Below are 14365 nucleotides of genomic sequence, written 5' to 3' on the forward strand. Positions count from 1 at the left end.
GTCCCAATCAAGATGAACCCAAAAAGACCCACACCAAGACACATCATAATTTAAATGGTAAATGATAAAGAAAAAGAAAGGATCTTGAAGGCTGCAAGAGAGAGATAGAAAGTTACCTACAAGGGATCTCCAATTAGACTAACAGCTGATTTCTCAACAGAAACACATCTTGCCAGAAGGGAATGGCATGAAGTATACAGAGTAATGAAAAGCAAGGGACTGAACCCAAGACTACTCTACCCAGAAAGGCTATCTTTCAAAATTGAAGGTGAAATCAGGTGCTTCAGAGACAAAAAGGGCTAAAGGAGTTTATTACCACCAAACCAGCACTGCAAGAAATGCTAAAGGGACTGTTGTAAGAAGAAATAGAAAAAGAGGGAGGAAAACAGACATAAAGAATTAAATGGCAACAAACAAGTAACTACCAATAATAACCTTAAATGTAAGTGGATTAAATGCTCCAATCAAAAAGCATAAGGTAGCTGAATGGATAAGAAAACATGACCCATATATATGCTGTGTACAAGAGATCCACCTCAGAACAAAGGACTCACACAGACTGAAAGTGAAGGATGAAAAAATTTTCCAGGCAAATGGAAATGAAAACAAAGCTGAGGTAGAAATATGTATATCTGACAAAATAGACTTCAAAGTGAAGGCCATAACAAGACATAATGAAGTCCACTTCATAATACGAAAGGGGTCAATACAACAAGAGGATATAACCCTGGTAAACATATATACACCCAATACAGGAGCACCCAAATACATAAAAAATGTTCTGGAGGATATCAAATGAGAGATCGACAGCAATACAATCATAGTAGGAAACTATAATACCCCATTGACATCACTGGATAAATGTTCTAGACAAAAAATCAACAAGGAAACATCAATTCTAAATGACTCACTAGATTAGATGGAACTAATTGGCATCTTCAGAACATTTCACCCCAAAGCTACGGAATATACATTCTTCTCAAGTGAACATTGGACATCCAAAGATAGACCACATGTTAGGACACAGGCTAAGTCTCTACAAATTCAAGAAGATTGAAATCATATCAAGCATCTTCTCAGATCACAAGCATGAAATGAGAAATCAACTACAATAAAAACACTCAAAAACAGCCCTAGCTGGTTTGGCTCAGTGGATAGATTATCTACCTGCAAACTGAAGGGTCATGGGTTCAACTCCAGTCAAGGGTACATGCCCAGGTTGTGGGCTCGATCCCCATAGAAGGCTTGCAGGAGGCAGCCAATCAATGATTCTCTCTCATCATTGCTGTTTCTATCTCTCTCTCCCTCTCCCTTTCTCTCTGAAGTCAATAAAAATATTTTTTAATGTATTTTATTGATTTTTTACAGAGAGGAAGAGAGAGGGATAGAGAGTTAGAAACATCGATGAGAGAGAAACATCAATCAGCTGCCTCTTGCACACCCCCTACTGGGGATGTGCCCGCAACCAAGGTACATGCCCTTGACCGGAATCGAACCTGGGACCCTTGAGTCTGCAGGCCGACGCTCTATCCACTGAGCCAAACCGGTTTCGGCAATAAAAATATTTTTTAAAAAACACTCAAAAACAATCAAACACATGGAGGCTAAATAACAATGAATGGGTTACCAAAGAGATCAAAGAAGAAGTTTTTTGTTTGTTTGTTTGTTTGTTTTAATCCTGGAAACAAATGACAATAAAAACACAACAATCTAAAATCTATGGGACACACACACAAAAAAAATAAAAATAAAATAAAATCTATGGGACACAGTGAAAGCAATCCTGAGAGGGAAGTTCATAGCATTATAAGCCTACCTCAAAAAAGAAGAAAAAATTGTAGCAAGTTATCTAACGCTGCAACTTAAAGAATTAGAGAGCAACAAGAAAATTCCAGAGTAAGTAGAAGAAAGGAAATAATAAAGATCAGAGTGGAAATAAATGACATTGAGACAAAACAAAACACAAAAGATCAATAAAACCAGGAGCTGGCTCTTTGAAAGGATAAACAAAATTGATGAGCCTCTATCCAAACTCACCAAGAAACAAAGAGAGAGGACCCAAATAAACAAAATCAGAAGTGAAAGGGGTGAAGGAACAGCTGACACCACAGAAATACAAAGGATTGTAAGAAAATACTATGAACCAACTGGACGACCAAAATATTCCAACCAACTGGACAACCTTGATGAAATGGACATATTCTTAGAAAATACAAGCTTCTAAAACTCAATCAGGGAGAGAAACCAAGATGGCGGCATAGGTTGAACACCTAAACTGCAGCCTCGCACAACAATTTCAAAAATACAACTAAAAGACAAAACGGACATCATCCAGAACCACAGGAAAGCTGGCTGACTGGAAATCCTACAACTAGAAGGAAAGAGAAAACCACAAGGAAAATCAGAGGAGCTGTGAAAGCCTGAGGTACAGAGACACGGGCGTGCGCGAGCAGAGAGGACAGAGCCAGAGAGGACGGGGCAGCTGAGTGCCTGGCTGGCGTTCTCTAGTGGGAAGGAGATAAAAGCTCCGGACTGCGCTGAACCCCAACTCTGACTGCACTGAACCCCAGTTCTGGGCGAGACCCTGGGGACCCAGGCTCATACTGGGGGAATCTGGGCTGTAAGGTGGAAACTCAGGGGAGCGGCAAAAGGCAGAGCTCCGGAGGCGCACACGTGAATGCGTGCAGAGGACGGACTGTTGACTGTGCCGCTGAATTGCCCTAGTGGGAAGAAGACAAAAGCTCCGGACTGCGCTGAACCCCAGTTCCGGGCGAGAATCTGGGAATCCACATTCATTGGGGGAGAGACTAGACTGTTTGGCAGCGGGTGAAACTCCAGGGCACCTTTCTCTCAGAGGTGCTTGTAGCGAGTACCGAGGGACACTGAGACCCAGGAACCTCATAGGGCGGGGCTGACGGGAAGCCAAGGCTGTAGGCTCCACCCTGAAACTCCGCCCCATCCAAGCTGAGCACAGAGGCTTTTACAATTTTGCAAGTCTAGTCTAATAAGGCTGTCTCCCGGTGTAGACACAGCTGATCCTCACAGCCAATTGGCCTGGAGGTCAACTCCTCCCACTGATACCAACAACAATCAAGACTTAACTACAACAAGGCTGTACACACAGTCCACAAAGGGGTGCACCAAGAGTGTCCACCTCTGGTAACTGGGGAGGCCGAGCCACTGGCCCATACAGGACAACTAGCACACAAAGCTACCCTACCAACTCAGGGAAGCAGTGAAAATGCAGAGACAAAGAAACAGATCAAAAACCAAAGAAATGGAGGAAAATAAACAACTGGAGATAGAGTTCAAAACCACGGTTATAAGGTTTTTCAAGAATTTCCTAGAAAAGGCCAATAAATTTAGCAAGACCCTCGAGGATATGTGAGAGACCCTTGAGGATATGGAAAAGGACCAACTAGAAATTAAATATACACTGACTGAAATAAAAAATATTATACAGACACCCAACAGCAAACTAGAGGAACGCAAGAATCAAGTCAAAGATTTGAAATACAAAGAAGCAAAAATCACTCAACTGGAAAAGCTAAAAGAAAAAAGAATCCAAAAATTTGAAGATAGTGTAAGAAGCCTCTGGGACAACTTCAAGCGTACCAACATCAGAATTATGGGGGTGCCAGAAGAAGAGAGAGAGCAAGATACTGAAAACCTATTTGAAGAAATAATGACCAAAAACTTCCCCCACCTGATGAAAGAAATAGACTTACAAGTCCAGGAAGCGCACAGAACCCCAAACAAAAGGAATCCAAAGAGGACCACACCAAGACACATCATAATTAAAATGCCAAGAGCAAAAGACAAAGAGAGAATATTAAAAGCAGCAAGAGAACAACAGTTAATTACCTATAAGGGAGCACCCATATGACTGTCAGCTGATTTCTCAACAGAAACTATGCAGGCCAGACGGGAGTGGCAAGAAATAGTCCAAGTGATGAATAGCAAGAACCTGCAACCAAGGGTACTCTACCCAGCCAAGCTGACATTCAGAATTGAAGGTCAGCTAAAGAGCTTCACAGATAAGAAAAAGCTAAAGGAGTTCATCACCGTCAAACCAGTATTATATAAAATGCTGAAAGGTATTCTCTAAGAAGAGGAAGAAGAAGAAAAAGGTAAAGATAAAAATTATGAACAACAAATACATATCTACCAACAAGTGAATCTAAAAATCAAGTGAATTAAAAATCTGATGTACAGAATAAACTGGTGAATATAATAGAATCAGGGGCATAGAAAGGGAGTGGACTGACAACTCTCAGAGGTAAAGGGGGGTGGGGGGGTGCAGGAAGAGACTGGACAACAATCGTACACCTATGGATAAGGACAGTCGGGGAGAGGTAAGGGAAGAGGGTGGGATGGGAACCAGGTGGAGGGGAGCTATGGGGGAAAAAAAGAGGAACAACTGTAATAACCTGAACAATAAAGATTTATTAAATTAGAAAAAAAACAACCTCAATCAACAAGAATCCCAAAATCTGAATAGGCCAATAACTACTGATAAAATTGAAGCAGTAATAAAAAAAAACTGTCAGCAAACAAAAGTCTGGGTCTGGGCGGCTTCACAGGGGAGTTTTTCCAAACGTTCAAAGGAGAATTAACACCTATCCTTCTCAAACTATTCCAACAAATTCAAGAGGAAGGAACACTTACAAGCTCTGTTAATGAGGTCAGCATTATCCTAATCCCCCAAATAAAGACACCATAATAAAAGAGATTTACAGACCAATATCCCTGATGATCATAGATGCTAAAATCCTCAACAAAATTTTAGCAAATCAGATTCAGCAATACAATAAAAAGATCATACTCCATGACCAAGTGGGATTTATTCCTGGATGCAAGGCTGGTACAATATTCACACATCAACAGATTGCAAGACAAAAATCACATGATCAAATCAATTTATGCACAAAAACATTCGATAAAATCCAACACTCTTTGATAAAAACTCTCAGCAAAGTGGGAATAGAAGGATCATACCTCAACATAATAAAAGCCATATATGACAAACCTACAGAGAACATCATACTCAATGGGCAAAAATTACAACCATTTCCCCTAATAACAGGAACAAGGGATGCCCACTGTCACCATGCCTGTTCGACATAGTACTAGAAGATCTAGCCATAGTGATCAGACAAGAAGAAGAAATAAGCCCTAACCGGTTTGGCTCAGTGGATAGAGCATCTGCCTGTAGACTGAAAGTTGTCAGGTTCGATTCTGTTCAAGGGCATGTACCTTGGTCAGCTGTGTCTACGATGGGAGAACTTCTGTGCTGGAGACACCCTTATGAGGCAAGACTTGCTTCAGTGGGGCTTTGGTGCTCACTGAGTCTGCCCCCAGTGTGTCCCTTATGGATCTGAGGAGTTGTAATCTGGATGGTCCCACTCTGACCCCTGGGTACACTGGCTCTTGGCTCTCCAAGGAGGTGCTAATTTAGCCTCTGCCTGAGGCCACCCAGCAGGAGCTAAGGAGAGATCTGCAGATTCCTCCTCTCTGTTTGGGTTTTGGAGGTGCCCAGATGAGGCCCAGCTGTGAAGCAATGCAAGCTGCTGTGGGGCCTTGGGCCTTCTTTTGGATGTTCTGGGTCTCACTGACTCAGCTGCAGTTTGATAGGTAAGTTTAAATTTCAAAGAACCAGCCCATTCATATGCAAAAGCCTCTGCGCACAGCTCTGATGGGGCAGAGTCTCAGGGTGGAGCAAACAGCAATGGCTTCCCGTCAGCCCTGCCCTAAGAGCTCCCCCCCCGCCCCCCCCCCCCCCCGCCCCGTCTCAGTGTCCCTCAGACCCTCGGTAATCGCTGCAAGCACCTCTGAGAGAAAGCCGCCCTTGAGTTCCGCCCGCTGCCAGACAGTCCAGTTTCTCCCCATATGAGTCTGGGTCCCCAGAGTCTCGCCAGAACTGGAGTTCAGAGCAGTCGGGAGCTTGTGTCTCCCTCCCGATTGAGAAAGTCAGCCATGTACTCAGTTGCCAGCCCTCTCTGTGCGTGTCTCCGTACCTCTGCATTCTGCAGCTCCTCTGAGTCTCAGTGTGCTTTTCTCTTCCCTTCTAGTTGTAGAATTTCCACTCAGCCAGCCTTCCTGTGGTTCTGGATGATGTCCGTTTTGTCTTTTAGTTGTAGTTTTGAAGTGGTTGTGTGCGGCAGCAAGTTCAGGTGTTTACCTATGCCGCCATCTTGGTTTCTAGGTTCCTTCTTGAATCCTATTCGCTATACTAACTGTTGGGTCTGAGCCCCTGGACCTTTTTGGATGCCGAGTCTCAGATGGAGAAGCTACGAGAAGTTGTGGGTGTATAAGAATGAGTCTTTATTGCAAAAGCCAGTGGCCATAGAGCCATTAGACAAAACAACTCTTCACAGCAAAGTGCATACAGGCAACGTACACCGGCTCGTGAATACATATCTTTCCCACATAGTAGCAGTCTCTGTACCCACACCCGTTATCTGACAGCCGCACGCTGCCTAGCCCGATCGCTGTCACAGCAACGTGCCTGAGCTCTCCCGCAGAGCTGCAGCCTCGGAGCTGCTCCGCCTCTGTGGCTCAGCAGCTCTCCTGTCTCCCCGGCCCAGCTCACTGCTGGTTAACATGGCAGCTATCTCTGAGCTCTCCACGAGCTCTTGGTCTGACATGTGGCAGCACCTCTGTGCCTGCCTTTTCTCTCCTCTCTCTGGCTCACTGGCTGGCTGGCCACAGGTATATTACTACCTAAACAAAAGAGGCCTCTAGCCGACAGCGACATCGATCGTTTGCCTCTAGAAGGGCACCGCGTATGGTGAGATCGCTGTGGCCGTGCACCTGCATGGTAGCTTAGCCCTGACGCAGAGTGCCTCGGACCCTCGGTGTATTGACAACAGGCCTCTGTGCTTTAATTGGCCTTGACTGTCGGGCATCTCTGGCGCGGTTCCCACAAAATGCAAGTAATTATATCATACCCTTTGTCCTAGTCGACAGTTATTCACTGTTTCAAAGACTTTACACACATTGTTTCTTTAAATCTTCACAACAATTCTATGAAGTTGATAGAATTATCATCTCCGTTGTGCAGAGAAAAAACCCGTGGCACACGGGCTGAACAACTCCCCAAACCACACAGAACGTGCAGAGCACAACTTGTCTCCAAAGCCAGACTCCTAAGCAGCCCACGTTCTGTTCTGGTGCCCATCGGGTATGAAGATGGGTCTGGAGAGGCAGACGAAGGGCCCGGCTGGTGTGGTTCAGTGGTTGAGTGTGGACCTATGAACCAGGAAGTCGTGGTTGGATTCCTGGTCAGAGCACATATCCAGGTTGTAGGCTTGATCCCCAGTAGAGGGCGTGCTGAAGGCAGCCCATGGACAATTCTCATCGTTGATGTTTCTATTGGGCTAGAGGCAGGAATTTTGGCTCTCCTCTCAGAACCTTGGGGCCAGGGGTCTGAGCACCCAGCAGCTACAGGCGCAGTCTCACTGTGCGCTGTAACAGACTGCCTGTGAGCACAGGCCGTGGGCCCCATTTCCATCACCTTTACTTGCACTTGAGAAGCTGCATCAGTCAAGGCGTAGTGTTGAGGCAGCAGAGAAAGAGGTGTGTTTGGGGGGGAATCGCGACAAGCAGAATGAGGAGGTACTGGCATCATAGGCCAGTAAGCCGCTAGGTCCCCCCGCCCCGCCCCCAGACCACACCTCCAGGCACGATCAAAGGGAGACAGGTGATGGCCGAAGCCGCTGCAGTGGTCACAGGGGTCAACAGCAGGGACAGCTGGAGCCAGAGCATCCCCTGCAGAGGGAAAACTGACCAGAAATGGGCCGAAGCTCCTTCTATCATCATCATGAGACGGACACAACACATAGGAGGGGGTGGAGGGTGAAAGCGTCACACTTCGGGAAGGGACCGTATTCGGGACAAGGCCCCGTCCAGCCAAAGGAGGAGACGGATACTGTCCCCGCCAAGTTCAAGAGCTGCAAACACTCACGTCCCGAACTGACTGACTGGAGGCACAACTCACTGGCCAGCCCCACCAAGTCACTGGGCCGCACTTTCGCTCCTCTCACAGCCACAGGGGGCCTGTGAGCCGTCAGCCAGCGGGCAGTGAGCACGGCATGCCAGTCCTGGGCTCAACCTCTGATCCTGTCTCCGGGGTCTGCAGTCCAGCCTCTCTCTTGTTCGCTACCTGAATAAAACTTGCTTTCCTTCTCGCTTCGACACATTCTCCAGTTCTTCCCTGTGCAAGCCTGGAGGTCGCCTGACACACAAAAGGTCCGGGATCGGGCCAGGTCAGGGCCCGCTCCCAGCACGGAACCGTCCAGTAACAGAGTGGAGAAGTGCCTAGCTGATGCTGCAGCCACGTAGGGCCATTTGGCTGTTAGAAACGTCCAGAAATTCCCATGCAGAGCTTTCATTCAACACACACTTTGAACAGCCATGTGCACAAATACAGGCGATGTCTCCGCTCCACGGGGCTTACGTTGGTGGGGGCGGGCAGTGCAAAGCAAACGAACAAAAAAATGAACAAGAGTTTTTCAATGACGAGGAATGAATGCAGAAAGTAAAACAAAATGATGCATTATGGGGAAGTAATTTAGGCGAGGGTGGAAGAAGGCCTTTCCGAGATGCGGTTGAGCAGAGACAATGTTACCAGAAAGGACCCAGGCTGGAGCGGGTCTGCCGGGCCGCGGCCGAGTGTGGGTGCTTGACTCCATGCAGGAAGAGTTCACAGCAATGTCCGGTGGTTTTGAGAGGACGTTCAATAAGCTGAAGACCGTGAAACAGAACAAGGAAGGGCCTAGGACAGCAGCAGCAGGGGAGCCTCAGCGGGCCGCCTTGGCTCACTGAGAAATAAAAACAGCAACGAAAGTGAGACAAAGCCAGGCTGCTATTGGCTCCCTGAAAAGTCAGAGAAAAGGGGACTTGGAGGCAGGGTCAGGGGGTTCCCTGCGACAGCTGCTGCTGCACATTGCTGCCCTGGGTGCACGCTTGGGGAATGCGGAGTTTAGGAGACGCATGCCCGGGGGGAAGAACAGTGTGTGTGCTCTGGAGAGGGCCCAGGCTGGGCCCTTGGTTTCCTAGGGTTTATAAGGCTGGACGTTTAGGGGAGGTCTTAGGGAGGCTCTCAATACAATATTCATCATCTTAATGCCCCAAATGAGATTTAGTCCCTTAACTTCGTCCGCCCTTGGGTGTGGCTGGCACTAATGGCACTCACTGGACTTCTGCTGCCTCCCTGAGTGGGGTGACTTAGGCTATTTACCCTCTCACTGGGGAGGAGAAGTGTAAATCATTTACTCTTCAGTGTCCTTGGTCAGGGAAGATAGGATTTTGCAATTTGTTAGATGGCTGTGCACTGTCAGTTTACAGTTAACTCTCTGTCTCCCTTCCCCTGGTCCACTTGTCCTGGCTGACTGGCCTGTCTCAACGTGGCTGACGAGAAGGAGCAGCCACGCAGGGCTGAAGCACTGGGAAGGAGGAGGCGCAAGAGGGTCCCAGCCCCGCAGGCCCTGCAGAGGCCTCCGTTCGCTACCGTGTCCTGGGAGGGAGAATTCTAAGCGGGAAAGGGACCTCTACTACAGGGGGGTGCACAGCATGATCTGTGGGTGGGGGAAGTGCCTCTTAGGGACGGGGAGAAAACGGATTAGTTTTCTTTTAAGGAACATTTTAAACACCTTTTTCTAGAACACCAGCTAAAACCTCCAACACCGAAGGAGGAAAGCATGAGGCTGAAAGGGGTAAAGAATTATGAATTTATTAGGTCATCGGAAACCCAGGGCTGAGCCCCAAATGGCGCCAGCCCGCAGGGATGGGGGTCAGAGGTTTTAAAGGACTTTAGGCGGGCTTTTTGGTGGGGAACTCTCTGGGCAGGTCCGGATCCTGGGAAAGTCCAGAGGGGAAAGACAATGGTTTTAGCAAGTGGAAGGTAGTCTAAGCCGAAAGGGAATGTGGGTTGTGAAGTGGTCTAAAGTTCAGTTTCGGTGGGGAGGGGTGGGATCGATTCAATTATTTGATGTGACCTAACAGAGATCAGGCAGCCAGAATCCTGTGGAATAGGGTGAAGTCCAAATGCCTCCCGCCCAGAGACCAGGGGCTGTGAGAGTCACACTGTAAACAGATAATCAATCGGTCCTCATGCCAGTCCCTACTTGAGCCAATTAAGCAGAGACAGAGTTGAATCCTATATGAGCATTTATCCCATAATGCTCGCCGCATGGGAGAGCAGGTCATCCACAAACATCTGCTCTCCCTCTACCATGAGCCAGCTGCTTATATTGGTGTGAATATGATCCCCCCACATTGGGCTCCAGTTGGGCTGCCAGTTGTGAGTGTCCCCCCACGTCCCGCGTAGTTCAGGGTTCGGGCCCTGGAGGAGGCCGCACACAAATGAAAGAGACGAGACAAGAAAATAATTTGGGAATTGGGGGCCAGGAGGAAGCCCAAGGGAGGATTCTGCTTTGCTCTGGCCTTGCCATCCTTTTTATTCGGGTTTGGGATCCACCTACAGCCCTTAGGCAGGCAATTCCAGTAACAGCTCCATGATAGCCCATCAACAAGGACTTACATGAGACTAAAAGGTGGAGGTTGCTTCAGCTCCCTTTGTCTCAACTAGACGGTGGGTGCACGGCTCTGACCCTTGCCAGAGCCTCAAGGTTGACCAGCCTTCCGGGTTCCTTGTCCACCTCTTTCTGCTAGTGAAGGCAATGGGCGGCTTCCAACATCTCCCCCGTTTCTTTTCCTTAAAAAATCTTGCATCTGCAGACTAGAAATAAACATATGAGAACAAAAATGAGACAAGCAATTGTGGTTATGCTGAGAGGCAAATGAATCATTCTGTAGTAAGTTTCTTTCCGGTCCAACAGTTTCTTGAGTCCCAATTCAATGTCCAACAGTTCCTTATGTGTACATGTCAGCAACGATATTTCAGTTCTGGATGGTGGACAAATGGTGGCAATGCAGGTCCGACCTTCTCTGGCTTGGTCCTGGGCAACCTGCAGTGACGCACAGCTGTTGACCACTAGCATGGCAAGGCGTCCTCACCGTCTTCCATTTCTGTACGGTCTCCCCTCCTATTCTCATGGCTGGAGCAGTCTGGCCAGCCTCTCTCTGGGATCCGCTGCCGCATGAATCCACACGGGCCTGGAGAGGTTTTCTGGAAATATACAAACATATTCCCAAAAGTTAATAAAGGAGTCTCTTCTATAAAGTAGACTTGGAATCCCTTTTCATTTTTTGCCCACACAATTTTCCTTTGGCTTATTTTGACACCATGTGATTTTTCCATGGGTGTCTTTCTATCAGCATTACAAATGAAAATTAATTTTCCAAAGTAAAAATTTTCTTGATGTAATTTACTCACAAAATATTTCTCTTACAGGATATTATTCTACTACCCCCCCCCCCCCTTTTTGATGTAATATTAGGAGGCTTTTGGAAATCTTGCAATGTAGTCTTGATAACTTTTAATTTTAATTTTTTGTACAGAAATATGACTGCTTTGGATTCACAGCATGTGTGGCAATTTTACCATGAGATGAACTATCAATAAAAATTTTAGTTAATACTTCAGGAACCATTTTTTTGTCCAGTACAATTAAGTTTTCATGAATATTCACTTATTTCAATTATTCAAATTAGATTAATCTGAAATAAAGCTTATTTTTTAACTTCACTTGTCCTAGATTATGGACAATAAATGACACTAATTAAACTTCTGTAATTAGTCTTTAATTTTACATAAACTTTGTCAGAGAGGCAAAAACACAAATTACTTTTTAGTTTATGAGGCCAAATGTATTGACTTTTAATTGCAGTTCTTAAGATGTCTGAGGAAAACCTCTCTTTATTTCCTTCCAAAATAACTTTCAGGCTACAGGGAGCTTTCTTTACACCAAGCAACCTACAGGGCTGCTGCTTGAACACTGGGTCAGGCATCCGAATAGCCATATCACAAGAAATCTCATTACAATAAAATTGACTACTATTTTACTGTCAGATTTAATACTTTAACAATCTTTAGTTTACACTGTAAATATTAGTGGAAGAGAATTCAAAATTTAAAAATTTATCCTTTTTATTAAATTTATAATTATATTTTAAAGTATCCCCTTTGGCTAATTTGCATATACAGAGAGATCAAGGGAGGTCTCAGTAACTTTCTTAGAAGACTTAATCAAATTGCTTACAAAGACATTGGCTTATTCAAAGGGAGGGGTTGGCCTTTGCTGTTTCAAGATGGCGGCCACCCTGGGAGCGGCAAGCTATGTGGCCATCATGGCGGCTTTCTAAACTGTTCTTTGACAGAAAAGATGTTTTTCTTTATTCTCACAACAAACAAGGGAAGAGTAAACCAAAATCTCTAAAAGATAGTCAAAATTATATTGCAGACAAACAGAAATCTCACTAGCTGTTTCTGGTGGCTTTACTAGAATTTAATCGTTTATAAAAATATTGGCTTTTCATTTAACTTAATTTATATGAGACCTTGATTATGTTTTAAAAAGCTAATTTTTTTTATTTTTTTAAAAAATATATTTTATTGATTTTTTTACAGAGAGGAAGAGAGAGGGATAGAGAGTTAGAAACATCGACGAGAGAGAATCATCGATCAGCTGCCTCCTGCACACCCCCTACTGGGGATGTGCCCGCAACCAAGGTACATGCCCCTGACCGGAATCGAACCCGGGACCTTTCAGTCCACAGGCCGACGCTCCATCCACTGAGCCAAACTGGTCCTGGCAAAAAAGCTAATTTATTTAAGTAATTTAAGTAGGTATCTTTTCTTGAAAAGGCAAAGCAAAGCAAATTTAGTAAATGTTTATGTCTGATTCACAAGGTGAAAATGTTGCCCCACCTCCGGCCTAATTAAAAATGCAGGCGGCTATGGGCTTTTATTTTAAATTCCATCTTAAAATTTTGCTGTTGGATTTTAAGAAATATTTTGCCCTCCTTAGAGGCCAAACCCTTCATAACATTTATAAGTAAAATATATTTATTAATTTTTATTTGATAAAGCTTTCCATGCAATTTCAAGTATATTAAATCGGTTTAATTTCAAAAATATTTCCTTTAAGAGTACAAATTCCTTGAATTACTCCGGGCCCTTGGAGTTTTCCAAGAATCATCTCTCGCCCAATTTAATTTGAACTTTAAACTTTTAAAGCTGGCAAGTCAAATATTTAGCATATCTAGATTAATAACACTTTATATTTTTAAGAATAAATTTCAAAGACACAAGACATAATTCAATAGATTCAATTCTGTCCTCTAGATTTTTTCATAAGGAAAATTCAGATTATTGAACAAATTTTTATCATTTGATTAACAGGCCCAGCCTAGCCGCTTGACTTTTTAAAAGGACCATAATTTTTTCTGCTCGGGGAAAGGCGGCTAGAAAACTTGTAGCCATTTAAATGCAAATTAACACATTCTTTGTCCCGAGAAGCCTGATTTCAAACTAGCCACATTCCTTAAAGATGGCTCCTGGCGGGAACTGGTTTACCTGTCTGCTGGGGGAAGGGTGACCACCCCTCTTCCTCCAATAACCAAGGGCGTAGCCAGCCTTCCCGTGCTGCTTTAGATCTTTCTATTTTTCAACAATTTCTTTGAAATTCAAATCCAATTCTAATTATTTTAAAGCATTTTCTTTGGCAATTTTTGTAACAGACAATTTACTCATTTTCTTGAAGGGCTTAAAGTTAATTTTTTTTTACACGCTTCATTAGCATTTTAAAAACTACTCTTTATTATGGAAATGCCAATCCTGTTACAGCTTGAACCTAGCCTGAATTTTATCTTTTTGGTTCAAATCCGCCATTTTTCTTAGGAGAAAACCAGTCGGGTTTTTCATTTCTGTAGCCCTTGTAAAGAGTCAAGTCCAGCTTAAGACTTTATTAAAATCCAAAATCAGATTGTGCGCGCATTTTGTCCTAAACTTTCTCCCTTTACACATGCACAGAAATCCCAGACACATTTCTAAATTTTAAAAACTTTTTCATGGTCCTGACCAGTTTGGCTCAGTGGATAGAGCGTCGGCCTGTGGACTCAAGGGTCCCAGGTTCGATTCCAGTCAAGGGCATGTACCTTGGTTGCGGGCACATCACCAGGAGGCAGCTGATTGAAGTTTCTCTCTCATTGATGTTTCTAACTCTCTTTCCCTTCCTCTCTGTAAAAACATCAATAAAGTGTATTTAAAAAAAAAACAACTTTTTCATGGCGAGAAGAGACTTTAAATTAGCATATGGGAGAGTGGGCGTCCATATTGGGTTGCCACGTGTCTCCCACATCCTGCTTGCTTTGGGGGAAAGTTTTCAGTAACAGATCTGGCCAAATTTCTTTTCATGCTAATAAAAGATCTTAAATTTTTTCCTTTTTCGATTTCCGAAGT

This window comes from Cnephaeus nilssonii (assembly GCF_951640355.1).
Source record: "Cnephaeus nilssonii genome assembly, chromosome: 9".
NCBI lineage: Eukaryota > Metazoa > Chordata > Mammalia > Chiroptera > Vespertilionidae > Cnephaeus > Cnephaeus nilssonii.